Source organism: Arvicanthis niloticus, chromosome 7, assembly GCF_011762505.2.
Source record: "Arvicanthis niloticus isolate mArvNil1 chromosome 7, mArvNil1.pat.X, whole genome shotgun sequence".
NCBI classification, from domain to species: Eukaryota; Metazoa; Chordata; class Mammalia; order Rodentia; family Muridae; genus Arvicanthis; species Arvicanthis niloticus.
In genome coordinates this window covers 21622688-21638028 of record NC_047664.1, presented here as the reverse complement: position 1 = coordinate 21638028, position 15341 = coordinate 21622688, and the positions used below count along the sequence as shown (strand labels likewise).

General features: G+C 41.5%; 1 protein-coding gene and 1 long non-coding RNA gene across 2 annotated transcripts in view; both read left to right on the top strand.

The window, feature by feature from the left end:
* Window positions 1-4331: 4331 nt before the first annotated feature.
* LOC143443043 (uncharacterized) lies at window positions 4332-9146 on the top strand. Its single transcript, XR_013111733.1, has 4 exons — window positions 4332-4455; window positions 5482-5570; window positions 8678-8707; window positions 8972-9146. It is a non-coding gene; the product is annotated as an uncharacterized LOC143443043 (long non-coding RNA).
* Window positions 9147-14164: 5018 nt separating this feature from the next.
* The window catches only part of Peli1 (pellino E3 ubiquitin protein ligase 1), a 50773-nt gene continuing 49596 nt past the window's right edge, over window positions 14165-15341 (top strand). Inside the window, exon 1 of the mRNA XM_034508950.2 lies at window positions 14165-14306. The gene's annotated coding sequence lies outside the window, so the exon portion shown is untranslated. The remainder of the gene's footprint in view (window positions 14307-15341) is intronic.

The window sequence follows — 15341 nt, the reverse complement described above, 5'->3', positions numbered from 1 at the left end:
TGTGTGTGTGATCTTGTAGTTGTCTGAATGAAGATGGTCCTCAGGAGCTCTCATATTTGAATGTTTGGTTCCCAATGGTGGAACTGTCTATAACAGATTTGGAGTTTGGAGAAGGTGTGTCACTGGTGGGTAGGCTCCGAGGTTTCAAAAGCCCATGCCAGGTTCAGTCCTTTTTCCACATCCTGTCTCCCCCTGTCTCCTGCTTGTGGGTCAGATGTAAGCCCTCAGCTACTGCTCCAATACCAAATCTTCCTGTCCCATGTCCCAAGATTGTCATGGACTCACTCTCTGAAACTGTAAGCAACCCCCTAATATATGTCTCCTTTGATAAGTAGCCTTGATCATGGTGTCTCTTTGGAGCAATAGAACAGTAACTAAGACAGAGCTCATTGTTATAAATATCAGGGTTATAGAATGACATAGGTATTGTAGTATTGAAGATAAGTCCTAGGAAGAGAAGGATTGCATTGTTTCCTGAATTACATTGTTTCTGAATTACATGAACCAATAAAAATTGTAAAGAGGAGAAGGAAGGAAACTAAAAGATTGACCCTTTTTTGAGAAGATGGAAAGCAAATGAAATCAAATCACCTGCCAGTTTTTTCACGGTCTCAGAACCAGATTAAAAGTGTATACCACCATCCTTGGCTTTTTCTGTGGCATTAGGGATCAAACTTGGGTTCTCACGCTTGTGTATTTTATTGAGATGTCTCCCCCACCACTACTCTAGGCTTTCAATGAGTATGGAACTCACTTTTGGAAATTCTCTGATAATGCTAAAGCCACTTAGAATCAAAGAAAAAGTAAGATTTTCCTAAAAAGTCAAGTTCTTACACTGTGATGTCATTTTAAAATATTAATATCAAATTAATGGTTTAATGTGGTTTTAAATGAAATACTAAACACAGAACTACTGGAGCTGGAGAGATGGCTCAGTGGTTGAAAGGTTTTCTGCTCTTCTAGAGGACCTGGTTTCTATTCCCAGCACACACATGGTGGCTCATGACTAACCACCTGTAACTCCAGTTCCAGGGAGCCCATGCCCTCTTTTGGCCTCACCCTCACATACATGGTGCACATAAATTCATGCAGGCACACACATACACATAAATAAAACTAGAACTCTCTTGGAAAATCTGAAAAAGATAGTTGAAAGCCTTACACCATCCATGGTATAAATGTCTGGGAAGAAAAGAGTGTGTTTTGTTTTCCTTTGTTTTTTTTTTTTTTTTTTTTTTTTTTTCTCTTAAACTATATGTGCTTCTTGGTTCCTTTGGCTTTGTGTTTTCTTTTTTGTTTGTTTAAAAAGGGGGGTCCCATTGTGTACCCCAGGTTGGCCTTGAACCCATAATCCTAACAAACTTTCAGTCCCCTGAGTGCTGAGTTCTTAAGTGCCTGTTACCTTGACAATATTGAATGTTTTAACAATTTCTACAGATACTAAAATGCGTTTACCAAAACCCTTTTCCGAGGTTTGTGCCTAGTTATTATCATTCTCAGAGAACATGTCTGTGGGTCCAAATTAATTACCACCCCCACAAAGCTCTTTTAATGTAAGTAAAAATGTTGATTTATTTATCTATTTGACTGTTGTCTGTCTATCATCATCTAACCACTTGAAAAATTATTGTTGTTTTTAAATTATCAAAAATTTGTCAAATTTCTATTCATAGTCAGGGGCTTTAAAAGAACATTTATAAAAGTAATGTACAATGGACTAAAATATGGTTGTCTTGTATAGTCAAGGATTTCTTCAAAAGTTCACATAAGTTGAAGAATATTATTTTCTAATTTATATAGTAATGTTATCTGAAAGTTACTAAGCATTGTTGATTGATTTTAAATGATAGAAATAAAAAACATCACTTTCGAGTTACACAGAATATAGTTTATCTTTTTCCCTTTTCATAGCTCAGATTATGAATCATGATTACCACTGTGAGACTGGCCATCATAGAAGAAAAACTACCCAAAATAGAACATGCATTTAAGACTCATCCAAGGTGGTGTACTCCTTTAATACCAGCACTTGGGAAGCAGAGGCAGGCAAACCTCTGTGAATTTGAGGCTAGCCTGCTCTACATAACGAGTTTCTAGACACACAGAGCTACATAGTAAGACCATCTGAAAACCAACCAACCAACCAAGAAAGACATACTAAATAAGAAAGACATACTAAACTCGTCACTCCTTTCAGAAATCTCTTAGTGTAACTGTATAAATTTTCAGTTCACAGGGGTTTGAATATTTGTTATTTGTCACAAAATTATAATCAAGTGAAATACAATTACTTAAATTTTCTAACAGTTTAATTCATAAGACATTTTAAACAATTTCAAGTCATTTAAAATGTTGTTTTATTCAGAACTAACACATAATCCAAGCTGTTAATAAAGTGTGAGAGCTATTCCTGTTGGTTTCTGTGACACAAAATAATGTCACCTTGTAATTAGTGTATCTATGACTTTCTAGCATAGAAATCTTTATCTAATACTTTAGAAGAGAGGGATTCCACACTGGAAAATATTCTATAACTTTAAGCTCAATCCTTTAAAGCTACATTGGCTTTAAATGCTTTTTCAGCTTTTAAAAATATGCTTACAATGTCCCATGCTTTTTTTAAAAAAAAAGAGTCAACAAAACATGGCAACTTCTTGATGATTCAAACATTCACCATCGCCCTGCTTTCTTTCCCTGCATCCAAACACAAAAGCCCAGTGAGTTCTGTTGTGGTGTTTTCAGAACTGATGTCTTCTGTACGGAGGAGAATGCTTTCTAAGTGACCATGTTTGTTGGGGCTGTTACTGAGATGCAGGAGAAAGAAATTAAGCCTGGGTGTCAGACAGACTTGGAGTCCTTCTCCAGAGTCGGTGTTTACCAATCATGCATTCATGGAGAGTTAGTCAACTGTGTAACAACTGCTGAGGGCATGGACCCCATTCCACCATCCCCCTCCAAGCGTGCTGTACTTGTGGTATGCTAATCTTCCCTAAAAGTCTGGGTGCTGGTAAAATTTATATTTGAAATCAGACTCTACCACCTTTTACTGTGTGGCCTTGGACAAATTATTCAATTTCTCTATCTCAGTTTTCTCATCTAGAAAATGAAGTGAACATATTGCCTACCTCAGAGATTTTAAGTTACCGATTCACATAACCACCCCTCATACACTGCTAACACAAATGTTAGGATCTATAAGTCTGGGAAAGCATTTCCATTGCGTCTAGCCTTCTGATCTGGGGGATGACAGAATCATATGTACTTAAGTACGTTGAAATTTTCTACTAGTACATTTTTTTGACCGTTAGCCATATCACTGCTGCTGCTTGCCCTCCCCTTCCCCTCCCTCTTTCTTCTTCCTCCTTCCTTTCCTCTTTCTTCCTATTCATTATTAACAGCTCTAATTTACTCTGACTTTATGGGGTCCTATTTGACTGCTGGGTAGATGGTCTCAAGACATTTAATATTTTTACCTTATAGAACTGGAAACAACCTCTCTTTTCCTCTTTGTTTTTCTTGTTATGTGATTTGGCTCCATTTTCTCTGTTTCATTTACAAAGACAGGTTTAAAGGTTTTTCTCTCAGCCAAGCAGCTTGTCATCATTATCATGTACAAATGTTTGCCTTTTACTCACAAGTGGCCAATATGTCAATAGCCCAGTCTAAAACTCGCCCTGTTATCTGTAAAAGCTCCCAGTGGTTATGTTTATAAAGCTTAACACCTTCCTCGGTATTGTAAAGTATTTGTGTTGTGCATTCCATTTCTTTGTGTCCAAATATCATTTATTTGTCTTCAGCCATTAGCACAAATCTAATCCTCCAGTTGAATAACTTATTAGAATTTAGAACTGGAGAAGAAAAAGTGAGGGTGAATAGTTGTTACGCGTCTCAACAAATTGCTTGAGACGGCGCAATGATCTCATGAAATGGGATGCATTTGTGGCTGTGCTGAACAATTAAATCTAGAAATTGCATAAACAGAAGTTTGGCCGAGCTACAAGTTACGAAAGAGCTTACTTTGTGTGTATCGGTCTCATTGCTCAATCGCCACAGGACAAGGTTCTCACTGTATTGCTCGGCTTACTGAGACCTACTATGCCTACTGATTCTGACACCAACAGAATTCTAACAGTAGTGTTTCTGTGTCACATATAAGAAATAGGTGCACATATCACCTCCTCTAATTATCTCCTTCCCTCGGGCATGTCCCCCAAACTACCTACGAGGCTGTTGGAGGCACAGTCTCTTGTTAGGGTTGGATGGCCAGGATTTAGGTGTGGCCTGCTAGAGACTTGGAAATTCAAAAGCTTTCCCACAGAGTAGATAAGAGCTTGGGGAAGAGGGTATTCTTGGCAAAATCAGAACATCCCAGAAGGCATTTGGCATTTGCTCAGTGATTACAACACAGCAGACATTTTTTTTTCCCAAGGGGTGAGAGGCAACAGTGAGTACCAGGTAAGAACCATTTCCAAGTCTCAGATCTGATCTTAAATTTAACATTACACATAATCTTACTTGTCTAGCCCTTTGTTACTCTTGAAGCCATACACAGAATCTGTCTCCAGAATGACTAGAATGTTCTCATTAGACTTTTTAAGCACTGTCTATTTGTTTGTAACTCTTAGCCCAGACTAATCCCACAGTCGAATAATCTATTAGAATCTGGAACTGAAGAATAAGAGAGTAAGGAGATAGTTGTGGTTGAAAACTGAACAGCACAGATTGTTTGCAACAGCCAGAAAATCATCTCAAAAGCTGTGCTTAACTCAGTTACAACAATGAAACGCAGAAACTGCATTAATAAAGTTCTGTCACAACTTTCTTAAATATTGTTAAATATAGTCAGTCAGAAGTAACAACATGGGCATCTATTTTACCATGGTCATCTAGGATAAGTGGTTTTCTTTAGGAGAGTTTGATTTCAGCACGTCTCCCATCTGTTTATCAATTATGTCTCTACATAGCCTTTGGAATTCTTACATAAAGAAAAACAAACAAACAAACAAACAACAAAGCCACACAGTGAAAGATCTCCAGGGAAAAGGGGGAGACCCAGGCTATTGCTTAGGGTGTGCTGCTGAGGTTGTCAAGACAAGGTCAGTGCTGTAGGAGCGAAATCTTGTGGAGTCTCCCAGGCTTCTGGTAAAGACTGTAAGTGTCTGCTAAGATGTTTTCAGTCCAACAAGGATTTTAGGGTGGTTATCTGAGTAGAAGGAAAGCTTAAGGGTGAAAGTGAAACAAAAGTCTATTGATACATTTGCTGTAGCCAAAATAATAATAGCTCTAATTCAGAGAGATGATACACGTGGGAGGAGATGAAAATGCTAAGTGTTCTGACTTCATCATAGTGCATTGCATAATATTCAAAGTATTGCTCCATAACCAATGAATACATATGAATATTATGTTCTGATTGTGTGTATGCATGTTACGTCAGTGGACAACTTGGTCAGGCATCAGCCATTTTTCTTTTTGTGACAGGGGTTCTCGCTGACCTGGAACCTGCCAATTAGGCTAGACTGGCTGGACAGGCAGTCCCAGAATCTGCCTGTCTCTTCAGTACTGAGATTGTAAGTCTGGGCTACCACAACTGGCTTTTTTCTTTTTTTTCCAAAACCATGGGTTCTGGGGATCAAATTCAAGTCCTTGTGTTTGCAAAATAAGCACTTTACCAACTAGGCTATATCATCAGATATTAGTTTTTACTTTTAGTAATAATAACAATAAATAGGCCTGGCAACATGGCTCAGTATATAAGAGAATCTGCTACCAAGTTTGATGTCCCGAGTTCAAGCCCCAAGGTCCATAGAGAAGAAGAAAACTATGGAGTCCAGTAAATTGTCCTCTTCTACACGTGTATCATGGTAAGAAGGGAGAGCACACATATGTGAACACAGAAATAACTAAAACATAACTTTTAAATAAAAATATTAAAGTCAAGTAAACTACAGCCTGTGGGTTAAATCCAGCCAGATACTTTCTTTGATAGTAACATTTTATAAGAATCACACACACACACACACACACACACACACACACACACACACACACACAAAGAAATAGCAATGGGAGTTAGAAGCTGGCAAAAATAATTGTTCCACAGATGCATGGAGAACATGGCCTTTATGCTATATATCGTTTTTATTATACTGGAATTTTTCCTGCGTGTGTGTGTGTGTGTGTGTGTGTGTGTGTGTGTGTTTTAGGCATCGAGGGTTAAACCTAGAGCCATATACATGCCAGGCAAGCACTCGGCCACATCCTTACCCTCTTTTTAGCTTTTATTGTGAGACAAAGGCTCAACAAGTTATCCAAGTTGGCCTTGAACTCACCCTGAGCTGTCCCCATTGGGAGAACATTGAATTTGTAACCTTCCTGCCTCAGCCTCCTAAGTAGGATTATAGGCCTGTACCACTAGGTTTATTTGTTTTCAAGAAAAATGTAATATAAGATATGTATATATGCATGTGTGTATGTATATACATATGTATGTATCTTATGTACTCTTACTTAAAATTAAAAATCTGAATATTTGAGAATATTAGGGAATTACTTGGGTTTTTTATTTTTAGATGTGATAATGATATTATACTTTCAAAGGGCTGTTTCCTTTTTCAGAGTGGCATGTACAGAAGTAAAAGAACTTACACAGCATTTGGAGTTTGCTTTTAAAAACCAGCGGGTGTGGCAGAGGCAGAAATAACATGAACTGAGTACTCCGCAGAACTGTTGATGGCAGTGAGGGATACCTGTGGGCCGCTGGGCTACGCTTGCTCTTACCATATATGTTGACATTTTCAATAATGAAAAGGTCTTAGAAGAACACTTTGGTTTTGTTTGCTTTTAAAGAAAACACCCCCATTGTTAAAGCTCAGGTTGGCTAAGTCTAGCAAATAGAACTGCCTGTGTGCTAATCTGAGATATCGATTTTATCAGAAATAGAGACAGGGCCTATGACGGGAGCCCTGGCTGGTAACAGCAGAAGGGGGCGTGTGGTGACTCAGGCCGGTGGGAAGGATGGAGTTTTCTCCGTGGCTCAGTGGGTGGAGGGAGTAGTGAGGCAACTTATCTCAGGTAACTGGAGGCAGCACTTGTAAGAGAGGCAGTGAGTAAGGCAGGAAGTGAAACTGTAAGGGAGACTCCCTGGAGGAAACTGCAAAGCTGGAGTTCAAGGAAGCTTCAGAGATCTTCAACCTGCAGAGGTCGCTCCTCAGGTCTATGGTGAGATTAAAAAGAAATAACTAAGGCATTCAAGGAATAGCTTACTGCTTGAATTACTAAAGGATCGGAGAACTAGTGGAAATTAACAGGAAGAATCAGGTTATTTGGATCTCCACTTAGCTGGAGGATCAAACAGAATCAGACTTCTATTCCTTCAACTCATCAAATCTTAGTAAGGTAGTATGTAGCTGGAGTTTGGCTACCATGAGTGTGTGTCTCTCACCTGTACTGTACTACCTCCAACGAGATCCCATCTGCTAAACTTCTCTCAATGGACTAATCCACTGAATCCTCAGAATACAATCACTTCCTCAAGGCCCTGCCTCCTAATGTTGCTGCACTGGGGGACTAAGCCTTGAACTAGGGACTATGAGCCTCTGGGAGACATCCCATGCCTAACTATAACAAGAAATCAATTATCTTGATGGGTTCTTTCTACCATATATAACCAGACCAGAATATACCATTGTGCTTTAGAAACAGAAACAATTACTATTTGTTTGTTTGTTCATTTTTTTTGAGACAGGTTTTCTTTATGTAGTCCTGGCTGTCCTGAAACTGTCCTGACCTCAAACTCATAGAGATCCACGTGTCTCTGCTTCCCAAGTGCTAGGATTAAAGGCATGTACCACCACAAGCCGTTTCTGTTGCATATTCTTAGTCACTCTATTCAAACACAGATGTGATTTGGTATCTCTGTTAGAATTTTTTTCCACAGATCCTAATGCCAGACTTCTTGAGATAAGATGATACACAGGACTTCTGTGCTGTGCACCTAGATTTCTGGGTCACCATCCATAGTCTAATGGCCCAGCTCTTTCATCTGTCTAAACTTTCTGATAGCTGGAATTGTGCTTTTGTTTCTTGAGACAGGTCTAGCTACATAGTCAGTCTGGCCCCTGGTTCACCATCCCCTTGGCTTTGCTTCCCAAGCACTGGGAACATGGGTGTCAGGCTCAGCTTCACACTATCTTTTAACATTCTAAAACAACTGATCACATGATTTTTTTTCTAGTACTGAGACTATCCAGGCTGTATTCCTTGCTGTACGAGAATTTTCCTTTAAAACCTTAAAATCTTAGCGAGCTTCTCTTTGACATTTTCCAAATATATCTAAAATGTCAAAGCCAGAATTTGGGGCCTACAAATCTTTTGAACAGAAGCCCAAGCCTTCAAATCATGTGCCACTCACAAGTTTAAAATAGGAGCGTGCTCCACGCTGACCACGAGCTATTTGGAAACTGTGGCTATTAAGAGAAAATAATTTTATTTGAGGAAGCAATGTTGAAAGGTTGGAGATAAACTACTTGTAATTTGAACATCAACGTGAACACAAGCATACAAAATCGTCACTTAGATGTGGTCTCCATCTTCCTGGCCCTAAAAGGAAGAAGTCTACTTGGGTTTTTTTTTAATTGTAAACTTAAGAAGATAACAAAGATATGTTCCTTTGCAGCAGATGAAGCATTGCCATGAAAGGAGAAACGTAAGTGCAATTATTTCTTCAAGTTGCAAGAAAAGATTGGTATGCCCAGTTAACCCTAAATCGCTTACCAGAAAATTCTATTCAGGGAATGTTGTTTTAGAGTGATTTGAATTTTTAGTGTCTCCTCAAGGCCCATGTGGCAAATGCTTGCTTCCCAGAATGCTGTGGGGGAGGCACTGTGACTCTAAGAAGTGGGACCAGCAGCACTTTCCAGGGTTCAAGTGAGTAGCTTTGCTGTGCATCATAATGTATGGCTTCACACAGGCTGAGAAGCAACCAGGCCAATGGATCACAGACTGAAACCACCAAAAGGATGGGCCAAATGAACCCTTTCTCTTTCCAGAAGTCTATCCCAGGCATTTGATGTCCTTGATGGAAAGCTGAGTGGCACTGTGTCCACATTAAAAACTGTCTGCTCATAGTCTAAACATTGTTTGTGTGTTCGTTTGAGGACAGATTAAAGACAGACATTTAGTTGATTCTTACATAGTCTGACAGCACAACAAAAGCAGAGCTGTTTTGGCTATGGAAACATGTATATGAGATTACATCTGGAGAGTAAATAGACAGGGTTTGGGAATGTACTCAGTTTCTATGACAGAACTGTCCTGAATTCAAAGGCTTGCTTTTTTTTTTTTTTTTTTTTTTTTTTTTTTTTTTTTGACAGGGGTTCTTGGTGTAGCCTTGGCTGTTCTACAATTTGATCTGTAGAACAGACTACTAGCCATGAACTCACAAAGATTTGCCTGCCTCTGCCTCCTGAGTACTAAGATTAAAGGTGTGCACCACCAAGCCCAGCTCAAGGCTTGCCAATTTTGGAAAGCTGTATACAATTATATTGTGAAGGAAAAGACATAGTTTCAAGACTTCACAGATCTTGACTGATATACATATCACTCATATCATATTAAGTGGTTTCTACTTAATATGTGTTTATTGTACATGTTAGTTGTTAGCTCAGACATCCGACCGCAGCAAACAGACCACTCCAGACCACACAGTTCTGGGGTGGGAGGAGGTTTATTCAGGAGATAGGGCAAAGGTGGGGGGAAAAAGATGGAAGAAGAAGAGAGGAAGAAAAGTAGAGGCTGGCCATGACCACGTGGAGAGAGAGGAAGGGAAGCAGGGGGGTGGGGGGACAGAGAAGCTAGAGGCAAGAGGGTAAGAGGATAAGAGAGAGATTAAGAGCAAGAGAGTGAGGAGGGGGCAAGCAGCCCCTTTTATAGTGGACCAGGCCTACCTGGCTGTTGCCAGGTAACTGTGGAGGTAGAGATTAGACAGAATGCTAACAGTACAGCTATTATCCAAATTGTGTTGTATCTATTTTATTATTGTGACTCAGACCAAAGTATTGTAAAGTGCTATTTACTATACCTATATCCTAAGAACTATACTAAGCATTGGCATGTATTTTATCCTTCAAGAGAAACCAAAGTTGGGCATTTATGGCACAGGCCTGCAAGACAGTATTCAGGCAGAAGCAAGAGGATATCAAGTTTGAGGCCAACCTGGGATATACAGTGTTTCTGAGACAAGTGTAAGACACATGTAAAGACACTGTGTCAAAACAAAACAAAAAATGAAAGAGGAGCCAGAGGAACAGCTCAGCAAGGACAGGAGCTAGCTCTGACTGTATGTGACTCCCAGAACTGGTGGGAAGGTAGAAGGTGGGACTCAATTTCACAAAGGTGTCCTTTAGTATCCATGCATATGCACATACAGAATAACAGTAAGGAAGAAAGAAAGGAAAAGGAAAACACAGAAATAGTGATGTTTATCTAAGAGATGAACTCATCACTAAGTGTATGAGCCTCAGAGTGAGGATGAAGTTGCTGGCGAGGTGGCCAGATTCAGTGCAATATTACACCCAGATCGAAGGAACATATTCTATTTCATGAAACTGCTCTAGGCTCATAGCTACTCTGCTTAGACTGAGCTGTGTGTAGCTGGAACCGCCTTTAAACAGGATGCAAATTTGTTTTTCTTGGAATCTTAAACCAGGAGGCAGAGTCCAGAGCAGGAAGTCAGCCCCATGATCACTCTGTGTTTCTGTTTCTCCATTCAGGGTTTGCTTGTTTTAGGGTTAGACTTTCATTTTATCTTCACTATTGTGTGTCCATGTTTGTTTTACTTCTGACAGCTATTCCATGTTTCAGAACCCGCTCTTCTAACTTACCACAATTCACTCTAAACAATATGATTTCATTTCCTACTTCAATCCTTTGAGTTATTTATTATAAAACATTTTACAAGTTATGGTCTTATCATACAGTGTTGTTTTGTTGTAGAAGACATCAATCCCAACCCGGTGTTTATACCCCAAATTTATTATTTAGTTCTCATATGAAACACATACACACACACACACACACACACACACACACACTTATTTTAATATGCTTTATCTCAGTGGCCGGGCTCTTCTAAGCCTTCCTCGGCTATGGTGCCCTTCTCTTCATTCACACCTCAACACCTCTAATTTTTCCCATTACTTGTTGCTCAGTTACCTTCTCCTTGTTCAGCACCCTAAATCTGCCCTCAGCTTAATCATGTTTCTAATATCCTGCCTGCTAATCCAGGCCCAGTCAGGGAAGCAGCTGATGGCCACTCTGCCTGAGATCTCACATGGCTGATGGCTCCTTCTCCCTCTGAAGCATGGCAATGTTTTTCTCCTCCTTGTGTCTGCTAGCCTGCCTGGGGGGAAACTGCATGTCCGGCCAATCTGCCCAGCGCATTGACCACTAGTATCTTTATTGATTGATCAAGAGCCAATTGGGGAACAGGACCTTCAGGGTTCATACACAGATTCTCTATCAGCGCATCAGAGTGACCCCTTACATTTATATTTATAATAAGCCTTAAGCAGCACAAGAACTGGGCAGATACCTTCTATGTTATTAGAATCTACTTTCCTATAGATAACCCCAAATTATTACTTAATATTTACTATGCTTTATCTGGGATGATCTTAACTCCCACTGGTCAGCCCTCAAGGCCACATTTTTATGGCTCACCTAACCCATGGTGGCTTCTCCTTCCTCCCCTCCTTTATCCCCCCCCCCCCCCCCCATTCTCCTTGGACCCTAAGCCCGAGAAACCTAAAACCCACCTATATCTCTTCTGCCTAGCTATTGGCTGTTGGTATTTTTATTTACCAATCAGAAATAACTTGAAGGCAGGTCACAGGTCTATGTGCAGACTCCAAGACTTGGGGGCCTGCACTTAGCATTACAATAGACAGCAAGACCAAACCTAAACATTATTGTCTTTGCTTTAAATTATCTTTAAAATGTTTTTGATGAAGGAGGATCATACATATTTACACTTTTTGGCATTCAGGCTGCTAGGCTTAAGAGTGAGCACTCAACCCCACTGACCCATCTCAAAAGTCCTGCGGGGTTTTTATATGTGTGTGTGCAGTGACCCTGGTGAGGGTTCATTAAACTTCTCAAATACACTTTATCAAAAAGTCATGTTTCAATACTGCTTCCAGAGGGAAGAAAAGATGGCATCCTTAGTATATTACCCAAGCCCTTCATGGGCTTAGCTGTCTCCTTCAGTTTCTTGACGTTTCCTCTTGCCTCTCTCCCCAGTGCCATTCTGTCACTGCCAGCAATCGTGGCCATTAGCCTTTGCATCCTCGAGTCCCCTGCCCTCCTTCACTTCTCTCTTCCATCTATGCCAATAAAAAACACAAACATGAAAACCGTGAGTCCCACATTCAAATGACCTTTGAAGCATATCCTGACCGTGCCTGATCTGAGGTAGTCTGAATTTTCCTATGACAGCACAGATCACACTGAGTCCATTATCTGTCTCTTCCTTGGCAGAGAGAGGGGACACTGAATACAAAGTATGTCTCTTTTATATCTTTACAGCTCTATTTTTGTGGCCCTATAAAGTACCTGGCACATAGTAAATATCCTTTTTTTTTGTATCTTATTTAAATATTTACTTTAAATATTTTAAATGGAGGTGTTTTGCCTGCATATATGTCTATGGGCCAATGAGGCCAGAAAATGGTTTTGGATTCCCTGAAGTTATAGGAGGTTGTGAGTGTCCACATCAGTGCTGGGAATCAAACCCAGGTCCTTTGGATGAGTGATCAGTGCTCTTAACTGCTGAGTGTTGCTGAGCCACTCTCCGGCTCCTGTGTACTTGTTTCTTAAATTATTTATTTCTTAAATGAGCAAATAATTATGTGGTCTGTGGGCATCCAGACTTTCTGATCCTAAGATTATTTGAAAATCCTTAATTTCCCATCTTGAAATATATGTCTGATTCCTTGGCATTAATGTTTTGTCTTCCAGAATGTAGAGTTCTAGGTAGTCTATTAAGAAAAATTGAGGCCTGTTACATCTAAGCCTTCTGGAAAATCAGTACTGCGTTTTCTCTATACTTCTCACACCACCATAGATGCTTACCTGGGTATTTAGAATGGGGGTAGACCTAGCTGAGCACCCCAAAAACATACCCATACCTTGGTTCGGGTCTCTCATTATCAAATTAAAATTGGCTAATACATACATTGAAAATTCTGAACTCTTTCCACTTCTCTTTTGAATTTATATTTATGGAATCTGGATGACTGAAGAATTATAGATTTTCAGATGAACAAATTGCAGTAGAATGATCCAACATTGTTATTAATGCTGAACTTGGATTGAAGTTAAATGTAACTAACAGAACAAAGAAATTATGGGATTTTGTTAATGGTCATGTTCCCTGCAGTTTTATAACCTAATTGTTAAACACTAAGAACAAGTAGATTTTTTAGTATCTTGGGTAATTCGCTTGAAGGAGGCAAAGGAATGGCGTATTTATGATTTGCAGAAGAAATCTAAACAACCAAGCAGACTGCCATGTCGGGAGGAAGTGAGATTTCACAGGGCACTTGAAAGTGGTTGGGGGTGGGGTGAAGCAGGAGAGACTGGCTGTGGGCAGGAACCCAATGGCACCAAAAACACAAGACCAGCCTTGTTTAGTCAACTACAGTCCTGAACCTTCAGGCTTAGTAAATGGGCGACTATGGCAACAGTCCCCGCCCCAACCCCCTTGCGCATGCACAACGTAGAGCCAGCAGTAGGCTCCTCCACAACAGATGCTTTTTTTTCTCAGTCATGGAACTACAGTTCCCAAGAGCCCTCTCGACACCGCCTCCCGATGTGGCCCTGCCCCTTACCCTCATGCCCCGCCCTCCTGCTAGTCCTGGTCCCTCCCTCCCAGTGTGTGTCAGTGACCCAAAGGCGGTTCGAGGTGGAGGGACGGTCGGGGGCGCTGCCGCCGCCTTCTCCAGCAGCAGCAGCAGCAGCAGCAGCAGCAGCCAGCAGCAGCAGCAGAAGCAGCAGCGGCGGCAGCGACAACAGCAGCAGCGGCCGTGCGGCGCCACTGGATCTGCCTGCAGCCCGGGGATATCACCACAAAGCGGGCCCGAGCCTCTCTCTCGTCCGCGTTCCACTCGGCCTCGCGGGTCTCGGCGGCTAGCGGGAAGGCGGCGGGCTCCGCCGGTGCCTGCGTTCAACCGGTGCTCGCGCCGCCCCGCGCCCCGGGTGGCCGCGCGGCGGGCCGAGCTGGCGTTCCGGCCACCAGCAGTCGTCCGGTGAGTGGAGCGGACGGGGAACGGGGGCGCGAGGGCCGGCGGCGCGGAACTTCCTCCGAGCCTCTGGCGGTGGCGTCGCGCCCGCCCGCCGCCCGCTCGCGGGGAGGCGGCGGGGAGCAGAGTTTGCAGCGCCGCATCCCGCGCGGTGGGAGGAAGCGCCTTTGTGAGGAGCTGCCCGGAACGCCCTCCCCCACGGCTGGAGCGGCCGCGCCGCGGAGGGGAGCCCCGGCCTGGTTCTGGCTCCCGCGGCCCGGCTGCAAGCCGGCGAAGTGGAAGGGGAACAAAGAGGCGGTGGGCTTTTCTTTTGTTTGTGTGAATCTGATAACTTCTCTGCTTCCTTACATAACGCAGACTTACAAGTTAGTCATTCTTTTTATTGTTATGATTATTGTCATCATCTCTGCGTGCCTCTACGTTTCCTTTCATCTTGGGATCTCAGAGCATTTTAAAAACACTAATTAATTTCACCTCCCAGCCCTTGCCAAGCCCGTTTCCGTAAGTGGGTAAACTGAGGTCCAGAAAGCCCTCAAATTGATGGATACGCTTGATGTACCGCGCCTGGTGTCTGAGGCTCCAAAAGCGTTTATGAGTAATAACTCATTCTCCAAATGCCCCGTGGAAAAGTTAAAGATGCTCATTTTACTTACAGGTTAAATGAAGTCTGGAAGAAGTCTAGGTAATTGTTAGGTAGTTGAAACAATAATTCTTTTTAAATAGTGTTTGGATCTTAAAACCTCAAAAGACTTTCTGAAAAATGTTCCGAGTGGTGAAGATACTGTAAGTCATAAACTCACTTCGCCATATATTATTTTTATATGTGCAAGTCTCTTACGAAGTCAAGACAGCAATGATGAGGGGAGGGGATAGTTTTTTTTTTTTTTTAACCTACATTTAACATGTTTAGTCACTACACACAATATGCGCGTTGGTTTGAAGCCCAGCACTCTTCTCATCAACAAATACTGAGTCTCATCCACAGGATGCTTGTTTATACCGAGAACTGAAGCTTTTGTATTTCAAAGGTTGTCTGTTTTG